The sequence below is a fragment of the Aythya fuligula genome, chromosome 22 (assembly GCF_009819795.1).
Source record: "Aythya fuligula isolate bAytFul2 chromosome 22, bAytFul2.pri, whole genome shotgun sequence".
In the NCBI taxonomy this organism is placed as follows: domain Eukaryota; kingdom Metazoa; phylum Chordata; class Aves; order Anseriformes; family Anatidae; genus Aythya; species Aythya fuligula.
This window is the reverse complement of record NC_045580.1, coordinates 1,623,191-1,637,488: the sequence shown is the minus strand read 5'-3', so window position 1 is coordinate 1,637,488 and position 14,298 is coordinate 1,623,191. Positions and strand designations below refer to the sequence as shown.

At 45.4% G+C, this 14,298-nt stretch overlaps 1 protein-coding gene across 3 annotated transcripts in view; it reads left to right on the top strand.

Moving 5' to 3' along the window:
* The first annotated feature begins 10,952 nt into the window (after positions 1-10,952).
* The window catches only part of ARHGAP32 (Rho GTPase activating protein 32), a 264,914-nt gene continuing 261,568 nt past the window's right edge, over positions 10,953-14,298 (top strand). For 2 of the 3 annotated variants that reach the window (XM_032201829.1, XM_032201827.1), the window contains exon 1: positions 10,953-11,002. The gene's annotated coding sequence lies outside the window, so the exon portion shown is untranslated. The remainder of the gene's footprint in view (positions 11,003-14,298) is intronic. The other variant, XM_032201828.1, reaches the window with a different exon arrangement.

Below are 14,298 nucleotides of genomic sequence, written 5' to 3'. Positions count from 1 at the left end.
CAAAACTGCTCAGCGCTGTGTGAGGCTGCTACAGACAGCAGCAAAGGAAGCGTGGGGGACAAACACGCACGGCGTAAGACAGGCTGATGCAGCCCAGACTGCCAGACAGCAGGAGCTCCCTGTCTGATTCCTCGGGGGCTGGAAGACGAGGGAAGAAAGAGGGCCATAATGCAGGCATGGGGCAACAGCTCCCAGTGGGATTCCTGGCCTACTTTTCAGTTTGGAGTCACCGTGGAGATGCATGTGTTGTTTATGTTCAGCACATTTACAGACAACAGGTAAATGCTACTCTGAAGCTTTGTTCTTTGGTTTTTCTTCTAGCACAGCAGTCCTCACACATGACCTGACTCTCTGGCAGATGCTTTTATTTATTAATGCCACTGAAAGTGAGACCTGCACCTGCCCGTTGGGTAGCAGTACCTGGTGACCCTCCTTAAACCCTGCATTGAGAGCAGAGCTATTACATTACCTTCGAGCTATTATTATATTACCTTAAAAAAAAATGGTCAGCAGCTCCAGTGACACAAAATTAGGCAACTCTCATCTATTAAATAAATTGGGATGTGCTTTCTGACCTACATATTAAATCAACTTGTATTTCCAGGGGACTGATAGCACATGGGTCTGCTCCAAGGACATCCTGAGAGCTTCCAAAGCACAAGTGAGCTCCAGAATTGTCACAACTGACAATGCAGCATTTTTCAACAGATTTCCAGGTGCAAGGAGGTACACTTCCTATCCACCTCCTGGCAGAGCAACCTGGAGGGTAAAACAGACCTACAACTGGCATGTAAAGCATATAACAGGGAGCTGTCCTTGAAGGGGACATTCATGCCTCCCCTGTTTATCTGCCCACAGGCCAAAACGCTTGGCCCAACTGTCATTCTAGGATGCTCAGAGGCAGAGCAGTCATATAAAAGCATCGGAGACTTGACCCGAGGCCAATTTCACTCCACTGTAAGTTAAATCAATCAGCGAAGAAACCTTTCAGCTAGATTCTCTGCATATTTCTCAAACTTTCCATCGCCCAAAGCCACCCTCATTCTTTCCCTTCCTTCCAGACTTTTCTCTCTAGCTTGTTCCTACTCCCAAATCCCCACAAGCTGCCCTTCACAGCTCTCTGTGTTGTTACCTTTCCTTATCTTGTTCAGTGTCCAAGGGCTGGCTGCAGAGCAAGCCTGAAGCAGTCAGGCGGATCTGCTGACTTCCAGGCTGAGCCCAGCACCAGCTCAGGTCCATCAGGCATTTCTGACAAAGCCTAGCAGGCAGATGGGAAGTTTACTCACCCCTTTATTGCTATGCCCTGTAGAAATTAAAAGCCAGAACAGAGTTCAACATGCCTGGTGTTGAACTTGCCACATCTCTCGTGCACAGTTCTAATCACTTTTTTATAATCTTTCCTAACTCGCTCAAGACTTTATCTAGGTTGGTGCACAGAACTTCTTCCAGTGAAGATTTTGCCCTCTCCTATCCCAGTCTTTTGTAGCTAATGCCAACAGGCAGAAATCTGACATGCATCAGCAATAACCACATTTTACCTCCAGTCACTGCTAGAATGTAGTCCTTGTGTCTCCAGAGCTCTGCAACTAGACACCAGCCATGAACTGCACTGCTGTTAGGGCCAGTGTTCGTACCCTGAGCTTCCTTTCTGTCTTCCATCCCATTTAGGTTAAGCTTTGCAGTTTTAACACACACACCCTTTAGAAAAATATCTACAGATTGGGCCTTTTTATACAATACTTTAAGTGAAATAACATCTAAACAAGCCTAAAAGCATTATGCAGCAAAGGCCATTCCGTTTTCTCCCCTTAAAAATTACTGTGATTTCTGGTTTTAACTGCGGCAAGATTAGAAAATGGCCCGCAGTACAGCAAGTCAGGGTGAAGTTTTAAGTGGTTACAACACAGCGCAGTAAATTTTTATCCTAAGTTCTGTGAAAATAAGTACTTGAGCTTTGATTTTCTCTACAGTCTTCAGCTTTATAGTTCTGTAGCCCATCTTAATTTCATGTGACTCAATCTAGCCACAGCAATCTATGAGGGCTTGAAGTAGGAGATACTTTATTTTAAAATACTCCTACATTTAAAAGATTACCAAATTCCTACAAAATCATTTATTTACTTAAACAAAACCCCATGCAGTATCTTAGGTTAACAAAGGAAGTTTTGCCAAAAAATGCAGTTAACTATTGGTTGAGCACTTGTTTTGTTAATTATTAATTATTCTTACTAAAGGCTGCACCCTGAAATATCAAAAATCTTGCAGAGCTTTCCTGTCATGTTGTAAACTGTAACAACATAGCCACCTTGCCACGTGTATTTACAGTTGTGAAATAACAATTTTTTTAATTTCTGCAGAAGATCAGATAAATGGTTGGCTTTGAATGGTGGAGCTTAGCTGCGTGCCCAGCCCAAGAAAATTTATCTACAGCAGCAAAATCTAGGATGAAACATTACCAAATAACTCATTTGCAAGAGGAGGTTTTTCCTGCTTCCATCAGTTTATATCTGGGACACCCAACCACTGGAAGATTTAAATACCTTTTCTAATAATAACTGAACATATTTATATAGATTTTTATATATTCTTAATCCTCCAAATAAGTCTGCAGCACTAATTCCTGTTTAGAACCAAGCTACAGGATCTTATGGCAGCAACTGCTGCTGATTGCAATTATATATCTCCCAGAAGTCAGCATCAACTCTGGCTTCCCCCAGATCTGAGACAGATGTATGAAAATAAGAATTCTGCATTCAGGTGTAAGTCTATAAAGACAGAGGAGCTCTCAGCACGCATATTTGATGTAAGTAGCCACCCTGGGCTTTTGGAAAGTTCATAGCCAAATAAAAGACCTTAGTTCAGTCTTGGCTCTTGCTGCAGCCAGCTGCTGGGAAGTTTTACCCATCCCTGAATTTCATGGTACATTTGTTAACAGGGAAGAAATTTCATTTAACAAATGGGTGAAAAACTGCCCTCTATCCTTAGATGTGGAATCAATTCCAAACAGCAAAAAAAGCTGCCTCATCCCTCAAGCTTAAGGGTAGATGAAGATTTCACCAAAAATTTCAGATTCTCCCCATGCTGATCAATGCAACCAAAACACAGCACAGTTATCAATGCTGGGGGTGAACTCCAGACATACTGGAATTACACAATGATCAGATGAAGTACTCCAGTGCAAGAAAGGAATAAATGGAAGATTAATACGAGACACAGCAAAATAATGAGGTCTTGAGCTGTCCCACTTGCTCCCATAACCCCTTGACAGCCCAGCCCTGATGTTACCATCAGCCTTGACTGTTGTTATGAATTTTATTAGCATATCCACAAAACACAGCTTTCTTGTATTATGCTCTCTCTGGAGTGCATGTGGGGGAAAAACACCCACAGGTTTCCGTAAGCAGCAGCCTACCAAGTGTCTGCATTGTGTGTGACGTGCTAGTACTTGACAGCTCTGCCAGGCTCTCCTGGAGGCCCCTAAAATGCCATCCATCCACCCCAGCTACAGAAAGAAGCCCTGCATCTGCTAGCATGTACCAGAGGGCATTTCTAGCACCTGTGCTATGCAGCCCCTCACTTTCCCCCCTCTCACTTGCTCTTCTTGCAGGATTGCAATCAGTGGGTGTGACTGGAAAGGCAGAGCCCAGGGCGCATCCCTGTTTCCAGGCTGACAGCCAGTCACTTTGTTTTAGGCTCTCCCCAGATCATCAGTTCACCTCCAAACACCCTCTCCCTGGTGCTTTCAGACACCCATCTAGCAGCCACCCCTCAATTTCTTATTCTCCAACCTAAAGAGCTTCTGAACTCCATTCCACCTACTGAGGGTTACCGCAGCCCACCTACCTCCACACCAATCCATGTCCAACATTTGGATATTAGCAACTGCCACAGCTGTCATTGGTACAGCTGGATATTATGGCTCATGTGATAGGCTTTAAGCCACTCTCTAGAAGAGGTGAAGAAAATCTAAGATTAAAAATGAAAAATACTGCGTGTTTCTTGCAGGATTCTTGCCCAGCTTGTGTATTAAGACCTGAGGCCTAATCCAATCTGCTATGTTCACTCCCTTCAGGCAACAGAGAGACATGAACAGGAACAGGCAGCTCCAGCCACATACAGTTAAGTCATAAATATACAAATTATTACACAACATAATTTGCATTAAATATTACATATTACGGGGAGAAGCACTAAGTCAGTAACTACAAAAACAAGCCAGGATCTGGTCTATCCTGCACATCTGATCCCCATCACACAGTGCCTCAGATACTCCTTCCCAGGTAAGAAATTGCTGAACTAAGACAGCACACTCAGTTAGGCCACAGCTACCAGATGCCAAACATGTGGCAGTGCTGGATTCCAGGACATTGCCAGGTTTCCCTGAGCAATACTCCCTTATCTTTACACACTTGATGGTGTACTATGGTATTTGAACTCTACATCCTACACTGCTCTTTCCACGCTGGGTGGGTACAGTACTAACATGTCTGAACTCCCACAAACTTCCAAAACCCAGTGCTATTTCTCCGTAGGAAAAATATCCAAGTGCCAATCGACAAAATACAGATCTTCACTACTTGCTTAGTAAGCCGCAGAAGTGCACAAGCACTGAGTCTCCCCAGTCTTGCAGGGCCCCTCTTACATGCTCCTTGGCTCATCTTGATCTCTGGTCTCACTACCAGAGCGAGCTGAGCCAGTTCTCCACCCATGCCAGTGCCCATACCTGCTTGGAAAGCTGGTGGTGCAATACCCACGCAATAGCTGGGGTATCTGTATAAGATCCTACCAAAAAAATTGCAAGTCTGCAAGCACAGAGAAAATGGTGGACAAGTGTCCTAGAGAGAGAACTAGCATAAACAGATCAGCAGCTGCAATACAATCCCTCTTTCCAGCTGCCGTGACCTGGTGAGAAGGGATGTGCATGCCCGAAGTTTGCTTTCTCAGAGAAACATCCCCGTGATTGACTCAACCAGTCACTTGATTTCACAGACAATTCATGGCGATGTAGCTCCAGGAGAATTTGTGAGACTATGAAGGGGGAATTAAAGAACAAGCAGTCAAAGGAGCAATTTTACTCTATCCTAAGCATAGCACCACACTTGCACACAAGGAGAAGTAAGCCCAATAACTGGAAGAATCCCATTCAGCATGCCGCGTGCTCATCTGTGTGGATTTGACCATCAAAGAGACAGGCTTGAACATAAAGTTATATTCTGCTCTACTTGTGTTTATACTTACCTGACCTTTACATATGCATAGTCCCAGGGCCTGCTCATGTACACTGAGAACATCTTGTAAATATGAAGAGGTTCGTCGCCTTAAAAATCAATTTATTTAGTTACACTCCTAATCTTCCTTATTGCTTTGTGTAACCAAATGCACTGTTCTCCACAAAGGTGACAGAATAGTAATAATTTTAAAGAGGTAGAAAAATGTTCAATTCTTTAGCTAAATGCTAGAGAATATTAGAAATCTATATCATTGTTTGCAAGCATTTTGAGTATTCAATGACTATTTCAGCCAAGCCATTTCAGAGGATGGTCATTTTTTTTGAAAGTCTAAATGAATGGTTCATTAAAAATCTGATCTCAGTTATTCTGAATGTGTTTCTTTGTAAGCCTAGAATTCACTTGGATTTACAAAGTGCATGTGTACAGAAATGCACCCAACTGAAGGACCCAAATCAACCATACTAAGAAACTGGGGATTGTGCTACCTTGGGGTGGCAGGGTTCATTCTCAACAGAACTTCTTAAACCCTCAGTAAAATATCAGAGTTTACCTCCCATGCTAATCATGTGCAACGCACGTGCCAGCATCACACCTGACATCACCACGTTAATTAGCTATCTCCTGTTTATCGGTTCCACTGGAATACACCATGCATCAGCAACAAGCTGTGGCATCACCAGTCACAAGTGCTCAAGAGCCAAGGCTCTGTTCCTGGGTGTAAGCACCATGCAGGGGTATTGTGTTCACAGGAAGGTCTCTCATTTTGTGTACACCACATCCAAAGAGTGGAGATTAAGTAAGATAGATATATTTTGGGGTTGTCCTATATGAGTTAGTAGGATTATGATACATAAGAACGCTAAAAAAAATGTCTAGACATACAACACTGTAAGAAAAAATCCCTCCTATCTCTAAAGAATAGGAGCTAAGATGTCTGAATATGAAACATTGAGAACGGAGCAGTGCGTCATCAGCTCAGAGACCAGTTGTGCAATCTGACCGACCATCAATATATCCATTGCCAGGAAAAAAAAGATACGTTTGTTCTTTGAAAACATGACTAGGAATATTGGTAAAGACAAGAAATCTTTGTCTATCCTCCCCCAGTATCCTCTCAAACACACCAAATCTGCCAGGGAAGTTATTTGGATGAAGTCTCTTACTCTTATCATTAGTATCGACATTTTTTGGAAAAAAAAAAAAAAAAAAAAAAGGCAAAAAAAAAAAGCCTGGCTTCATCACTGAAGTCAATAGCAATGCTCTTACTGGCTTCAACAGTCAAGATTTCACAACAGGTTTCTGCAATCCTAACTGAATTAAAAGCTGTACCAACTGAAATGAAGGCTAGCTTAAAACTGCAGTTAATCAAACTAGTCACTTTTTAAAGCTTCATAAGGATTCTGGTAAATTCAACAACATCTCTCTGCAGTAATCAACCAGAAGCCCCAAAACAAATTCAGCACCTCTATATGGCAAGTTCTCTAAACACATAAAAAGAATATAAAAATTAACTAGGACACCAGTAGCATGCCAAACATACTCAAACTTGCATAGGTTTACACTTTTGTCAGTTTTGCCACGAGTTGGCTCATTCACTGGCTACTGAGCTTGATGTATTAACTCCCTGCAGCGCTGTATTGTCCTACTCTCACCACTTCTTTATAAAACAGTGTAGGCTTCACATTTCTAAGTGTTTACAAAGTTATACACAATTTTATGGCATCTAAACTCATGTAAGAGATGCAGAGCTGCTCTGCGAGGTCTGCAGACTGCAGATCACCTAATGCACATGTTCTTTTTGTATTTCAATGTCCTTTGTACTTCCTCTGGGAGAAACACAAGGCGCTGTACAGAATTAGCAAGCTATATTGAAATGTCCTAACTTTTACATACTGAAGTACAGAGAAGTGATCTGTTCAGCTTCCACAGAAAGGTCCAGAAAAGACATTCTCCCTGGGTTCCAGATATCCAGAATTTTTCCTCTAAATGGGGGCAGGAACTGCCTCACTCATCTCTCAAATCTAGCATGAGGTATGACTAATGCTTGCAATGTGCCCTGAAACACTGGGAGGAAAGGTGCTATAGAAATGCAAAGCAGCTTTCAGGAACAGCAATACATTGTCTCTCACTCTTCCTTTCTCCCACCTTTTTACTTTCACGCTTCTTTGTTGTGGTCCCAGTTTACTTTGTAAACAGTCTCATACTGCTTGGCAATAGCATCAGCATCTTCTCAAAATAAATAAAGCTCAGAAGAAATCTGTGAATGTAACTGATTATTTTCATAAATATTTGATTCCAAGAAAAATATTTAAGAAAAGCAGATTGTGAAGTAAAGGAAGGAAAGATACAGTGTTATCTCATAAAAGCATCTTCTGAAGGCTGGCTTATATGAAACAACAAAACACTCTGAACCAGCCAGCAGCATAGCTGCTCTCTACAGCTTCTCTCAGCTGACAGCGAGGCATCATTTCACTGACACTGCCAGATAAAAAAGCCCTCCTAAAAACCAATAGTTCTAAGTCAGGAAAAAATCCCCTTCTTTAGTTTCCTTAATCTTGCATCTCAGTGGGGGGAAAAAATGTACATAACGTAACAAACTACATGGCTCAGGGAAGTTCTCACTAGGGAAGGAGAAAACCAAAACAATACTCTTGATACCAAACCACAAATTTTAGCAGGAGAAAGTAAAAATTGAGATGTGTCAGGAACTGACACCTGGCCATATTTCTCCGTACCATCCTTTGGGTAGAATTATTTTTTTTCCCCTGAAAGTGCTGGCTAACTTGCTGATGTGGTGATCAGGGCAGAGTGACCTTCAGATCCAACATGCAAAGGGCAGACAAGCCCTCCAGACACACAACAGCAACCTCTAACTGGCAAGGGCTGAAGCAGTTCAGATCAGTCCTTTCCTGTTTGGGTGAACTGGATACAAGGGCTCTGTGCTTTACTTTTCATTCAAGCTGAAGCATTTCCTGGCATCCTGAAGAGCCATTGAAGTTTTCCAGAAAATTAGCAAGATGAAGGACTGAAGGAACAAGAAACAGAGAGAAAGTTTGCAATGGGAAAACATTCTCACTTTATTACTATTGTTGTTTTCAAGCAAAGATGTTCAGACAAAAGAAAAGAAAGACAGCAAGCTTCAAATCGCAAGCCACGAGCTTGGTGGGAGGCAGTTAAAGGGGAAATGCAGCAGGGATCCTCAGCACAGAGTCAAGACCTCTCTTTGATCTCCAGTTTTCTCAAGCTGCATTCCCATGTGCAGCCCACCATTTGTTTTGAGTTAGACAGACATAATGAAAAATACTCTGCTTGGGAAGAGCAACAAACAAGCCTTTCAAAAATCACCCAGTGACAGCCAGTCAAAATAAGGAAGAACTGAAACCGCAAGAGAGATGGTGGCATGTAATAAAGAGGGATAGGCTCCACTACTTCAGGATGCTCTGGGTATTTTTCATCCAGGGATTTAAAAGTCACTCAGATCAGCAGTGGAGAGATAGGGATCGTCTCACACATTACTAAAACTTCAGCCTCCTACATACGGAGTCAACAGAGCCGCTGCCGGTGCCCCCAGGTTTTATCAGCAGTGAGCCATGTGGGCATGGTCCTGGCTCATCCTAATTAACTTGTCAGGTTTGACAGGATCAGAGTTGTAGGCACCAGCACACTAAATCACATGATTTTGCCTTGTCATCATCTTAATTTATGCACTTTTTGTGTCCTCTTTTGTTTATTAGCCCACACAGCTACACTGTTCCCCACGTTAGGGGATGCTGTTCAGTATCTTTGCTATTTGCTGTCTCCTTACACAGGGAGCCCAAACCCACCAATGTTCTTAACTACAATTTTGTCTGTGGCATCTGGCACAGCATACGCTGGCATGAAGCAGTACACATGTCTCAGAGCTATTGTTCCAGACTCTGCACATTTATAGCTATCATCAGTTACCCATGACAAGCTTGGAAAATTTTCTTCACAACTTTAACAACAAAAAATTCTTCAAATCTCTTAAATTAAAGCTCACAACTCAGAACTACTACGTGCTTATGGCTTGTTACCCCTAGCTTCCCAATTAGCAAACAGCGGTATCATTTATCCAAATGTGCTGGATAGCTGGTATCACATGTAGTCTTAACATAGATGACATATTATATTTACAGTGTTTCCCAGCTGAAAGCAAAAACCAAAACCCACCAAATCCAGCTCATGGAGTAGAGCACACCATGACTCGCATATAAAAGATTCCTAAGAGCATACCAAGTGGGCTATTCGGTATTTGGTTTTGCATTGACCATGTAGCTGTCAGCGGGAGGGTGAGTCACAGCACAAACCACAGTGAGTCCCCAGGTGCATGGTGTACATCATCCCAACACAGCTCGGGGGTGTTCACCACTGTGCCTCTGGCATAGCCGCCTCAATGCCATGACTGAAGGAATAAATACACACCAGCCATTGGATATCTAGCCTCTGCGGTCACCAAATGGCAGAGATAATTATCAGGGAAGGATTTTCGACATTGCCTACTGCCAGCAAAATAAAGTTACGTGTTTCTGAAGACACTGATGATACAGTAAAGCATCTATGAAGTGTGTGGGCATTACGAAGTGCCTGGGGTCAGCTTCCCAAAACACAGCACATAAGAGCAGTATCTCCACCTATGAGCTCCTCAGTTACAGCACTGCAGGCTCTTTCATTTAAGAACACGCTTCACTCCTTTGGAGGAAAGAATTTGTGGTTAATACCTAAACCTCACTTCAATTTTGAAGTGAGTTAACCTTTCCTGATAAAGCTGCAGTCTGGGGGCTAGACTTAATACACTTGAAGCTATATCACAGGGAAAAATTGTGTACTGTGCACAGTGCAAGTAGTCCAGCCGCAGGTGAGTCCTGTGGCCCCTCCTTGGTCTTGCACCATCATGGGAGGTGTGAGGGCCAGGTGCAGGAGGCACCTCCTTTACCTCTGTCCTCAGGCAGGGAGCCAGCCTGGCCGCATGAACACTAAAGAACATGCAAACTTCAGCACCTCGTTGGCAAGATTTTGGGTGCTCTCCTGCCAACACAACTAGTCGAACAGCAGTTGCAGTCCCAGCAGCAGGCTCAGCAAGCCCTCACCTCCATCCCTCTCGTTGCCTCTGCAGGGACAGCCCCAAGCAACCCCACTGCCTTCGTGACCCTGCTCGCCCCTCACTGGGGGTCAAACCCTTCCTCCCCAAACTGGAGGCTGGGGTTCGGGGGGCAAATTGGAGGCTGGGGGGACCCCCACGAAGCACCCACCCCCTCCACAACCCCCCACAGAAGCCCCTGGTGCTTGCCCCAGGCGCCCCCCACTTCCACACCGCCCGCTGTCTGCGCCCACCCTCAGCAGCCACACGACCCCCCCAACCTCCCTGCAGAGCCCCCAGCACCACACGGAGCCCCCAACCCCAGCCAACCCCCCCCGGCCGCCATCTCCCGCCCCTTGCCCACCCTCCACCACCCCGCTCAGCGCCCGCCCTTTCCCCGCGGCGGGGCGGAGCCGGGCAGGCGGCAGCAGCGCGCATGGGCCCCGCTGGCGGCCGGAGCCTTTCTCTGCGCCGCGGAGCGTGTGTGAGGGGGGCGTGTGCCGGCCGCGGCTCCCCCGTCCACGGAGCGGCCCCGGGGCTCTTCCCCGCGGCTCGGGGCGCGGCGCCCCCTCACCTGCGGCGGCGACGACGACGACAGCGGCCATGTCGCGACGCGGCTGGTAGGCGGCGGTGAGGGCTCCCGGGCTCGCTTCCCCCGCGGCGGCGGAGCGAGGTGAGTGTGTGTGTGTGTGGGGGGGCTCCGTGATATTGGGGAGGGGGGAAGGGGGCTCTGTGATGGAGGGGGGGGCTCCCTGAGGAAGGGGAGGGGGGCGCCTCGTGTCGCGATAGCGCCGCGCATGTCGCGGGGGCGGTGCTGGGGTGGGGGCGGGGGCGAGGGGAGGGGGCGAGGGGAGGGGGCGCGCGGGAGCTTTGTCAGCGGCTCTGGCCGTTAGCGGCCGGTTCCCCCCCGCGAGGGAGGGCGAGAAAATGAATAAAAAATAATTAAATAAATCAAGGCGCCCGGGACTCTGTCTCGCGGTGGTGGTTTTGGGGGTTTTCGTCGTTTTTTTGCTGGTTTTGGCTCTCGTTTTTCTTCCCGTCCGCTGCGTTTTAGCCAGGCAGCCGGTGTGTCGCCGTCCCGTGTCGCCGACTCTGAGGGGAGGGAAGGGGGGTATCGCGGCGAGCCCCGCCATCGCCAGGCGGCTGTTCGTGGAGAAATGAGGGATACTTTGTGGAGAAATGAGGGATAATTGGGGTTGGGGTCCGTGTGGTGCCTCACAGCGCTCCCAGACGCCGTCCCAGCCTCGTCCTCCTTTGTGCGAGGTGTCCTCGGTGACATTTGCTGGGGCTGCGTAATGCCTCGTTAGACCCTTTCAGGTGCAGCGAAGACCCGTGAGGGTGCTCAGCAGACCACGTCCGTACGATGCCGTCGCAGCGCCATGAGGAGAGCCGCGGGAGCTGTGCGGCTTGGTCTGGAGTTTAGTCTTGGTTGGCCTTCACGCCAACCTGAGGCAGGGACGTGAGCGGGGAGAGCAGCGTAGGGTCTTGTAAGGAGAGATATGTAATCTCTCTTTTGGGCTCTGGGCGAACAGTCGTGTCAGTTTGTGAAAAAAGGTAAATGAGCCTTTGAAACTGGCAAGCTTGTGCCCATGTAGATCACCGTTTTCTTCTCGTCCCCACGGTCTTTCTCCCCAGAGAACCCCTCTCAAGTCAGTCTCCTGTTCCAGACTGCACTGGTGGCTTCTGAATTCTAAGAAGGTGAAGGGAAGAAGTCATTTTTTGTTGCACTTCTTCTGTACTTTCTACATGAGATAGTGCAGAAAACAGCACTTTGGACAGGGACTTGGACAGCCTTCACTGTGGATGGGAGTCCAGTTTGTTGTGTTGGCCAATACTGTCACTGGGAAGAATGAAATTCAGAGGAATAAGTGAAAAGGCAAGAAGTTAGAAGCTTAAAATATGCAATTTCATTTCAAGAAAGATACAATCTTGAAGAAAGAGATCCAAAACTGACAAGACACCCCTCTTTCGGTATGGAGCAGGATGGTTAGGCTTTTGAGACCGTTACGAGAATATCTCCGTCAAGTGCGTGAGTTCTGAGCAGGGTGCAGATACCTTTTCCACAGAATAGGGACAAATGTCCTACGTATGCGTATTAAATACCATGCAATTCATTTCCCACTGCACAGATGTCTCTTCATTCCAGTTTTGCAAAATTAGGTTAGCCTTGACTGAGCAATTTATTTTGACTGGCAAGTAAAACATTATATATTCTTTATGATAGAGAGCAAGCAAATAGTTCTGGTGGTTGCACTGATCTGTTTTCGTGAAATGTATTGAAGGTTGCCAGCACCATACCAGAGTGTGTACCTTTGTATGTCTGACGATTTTGTGAAGTTTAAACGTATTGAAGCCATCTGGAAGATTCAAAATCTTATTCCTGTGAGGACGTATAGTGATTGAGGCAATGAAAGGACAGAAAATGGGATGAGAGTCTGGCAATATGTTTTGTAAAACCTATTATTTGGGGAAACAACGGAACTGAAAGTATTAATGCAGTATTAATACTGTGCATAATGTACAGAAATAGTAGTTCATTGCCAGAAGCAAATTATTGTTCAATAGTTCAGCTTCTAATCTTAACATGGGATTTGTATATTTAAAGTATATTTATCAAGTTTTTGAATAAGCAAAGAACATCTGAGGCAGGTCAGCAGAACTATTATTAAGGAATTGTTTTACTTCTTAGATTTTTCCTGTATGTAGCTGAATGTTGCAATGGTTTTTGTACCTCTTGCTGATGGGTTGTGAAATATCTGTATCCCAGTTCTTAACATTCTGCTTTTCTGTAGAGCAAGTGAAGGGAAATACAATGATGTCAGTAAACTTCAGGGGGTGGGATTGCGGCAGTGGGGGTCCCAGGGGGAGTGGAGGAAATCTGACTGGCAAAAAGGGGAACAGTGGCTATAAATATGGCTATTTTCCCCTGGGCTTTTGTTTCTTTTGTGAACTTCTGTAGAGGAAATGTTATTTTGCCATTTGAAGGCATTGTTTTCCATGCAGTGTCAGGCCATGTTATGGGGATGATTCCAGTGAACTTCTCCCCATTTCAAAACAAACAGGTCAAGCACAGTAATATATTTATACAAAGATTCAATGTGTTTTTCAGGAGCCCAATATACGTATTTCCAAAAATAAATGATGTTTTTCGTACTTTATTGTGGCTAGAGGAGTTTGTATAAGGCAGAAAAATTGCAGAGGGTTCCCTTGTCCTTTGTTTCCTCCTTTCCACAAATAAGAGGAAGATGTTGGCCTCTTCATGAACTGGGTGATTATTTTTGTTTGTGCTTCCTCTCAAAATATTCTTATCAAAGTCATAGTTCCGATCTGACTCCAGTGGCTGTGAGCATGGCAGAAAGAAGCTATTGTCTCACAGTCGTTGCCTCGATAGCATTTTGGGTGATTCCAGAGTACAGGCAGAAAAAGAAGAAGCTATAGAGAGATGTAGGTAAATTCGTACATTTTACTTGCAAAAACCTGGACTGATTGCTCTCTTGGGGCTGCGTGTGTTCGGTCAGGTGTAGCGTGTGTGGGGCCGGTTCCTTCACGCAGCTGTGCTCTTGAGCTGCAGCTCCGATTCCTGCTTTCAGCCCTTGGTGGCCTGCAGCAGCAGCTTGTTCCAGCAGAGGCTGAGAGCTTTCTGATGGAGGGATTTTATGAACATCCGAGCTCAGAGGGTTCCTGGCAGACTCATTCTCCTCCACCAGACGTAGGCAAGAATTTGAACTGAAAGGCAAGCACATTTGATGTCTTAAGTGTCCATGCCTACAAGAAGGAATGCTTCAGTGTTTCAGCTTCAGCTTCACTGTTTGGCTATGCTAGCTGCCCTGGAGAGGTCTAATACCATGATGTGAAATTAATGAATTAAAGTGTTTATCAACTTTTAAAATCAACAACAATTTTCACTGGAAAAAATAAGTCAATTTGGTATCTGGTGTGAAGCAGGTCCACAAGTCTGGCCAGTCTGAG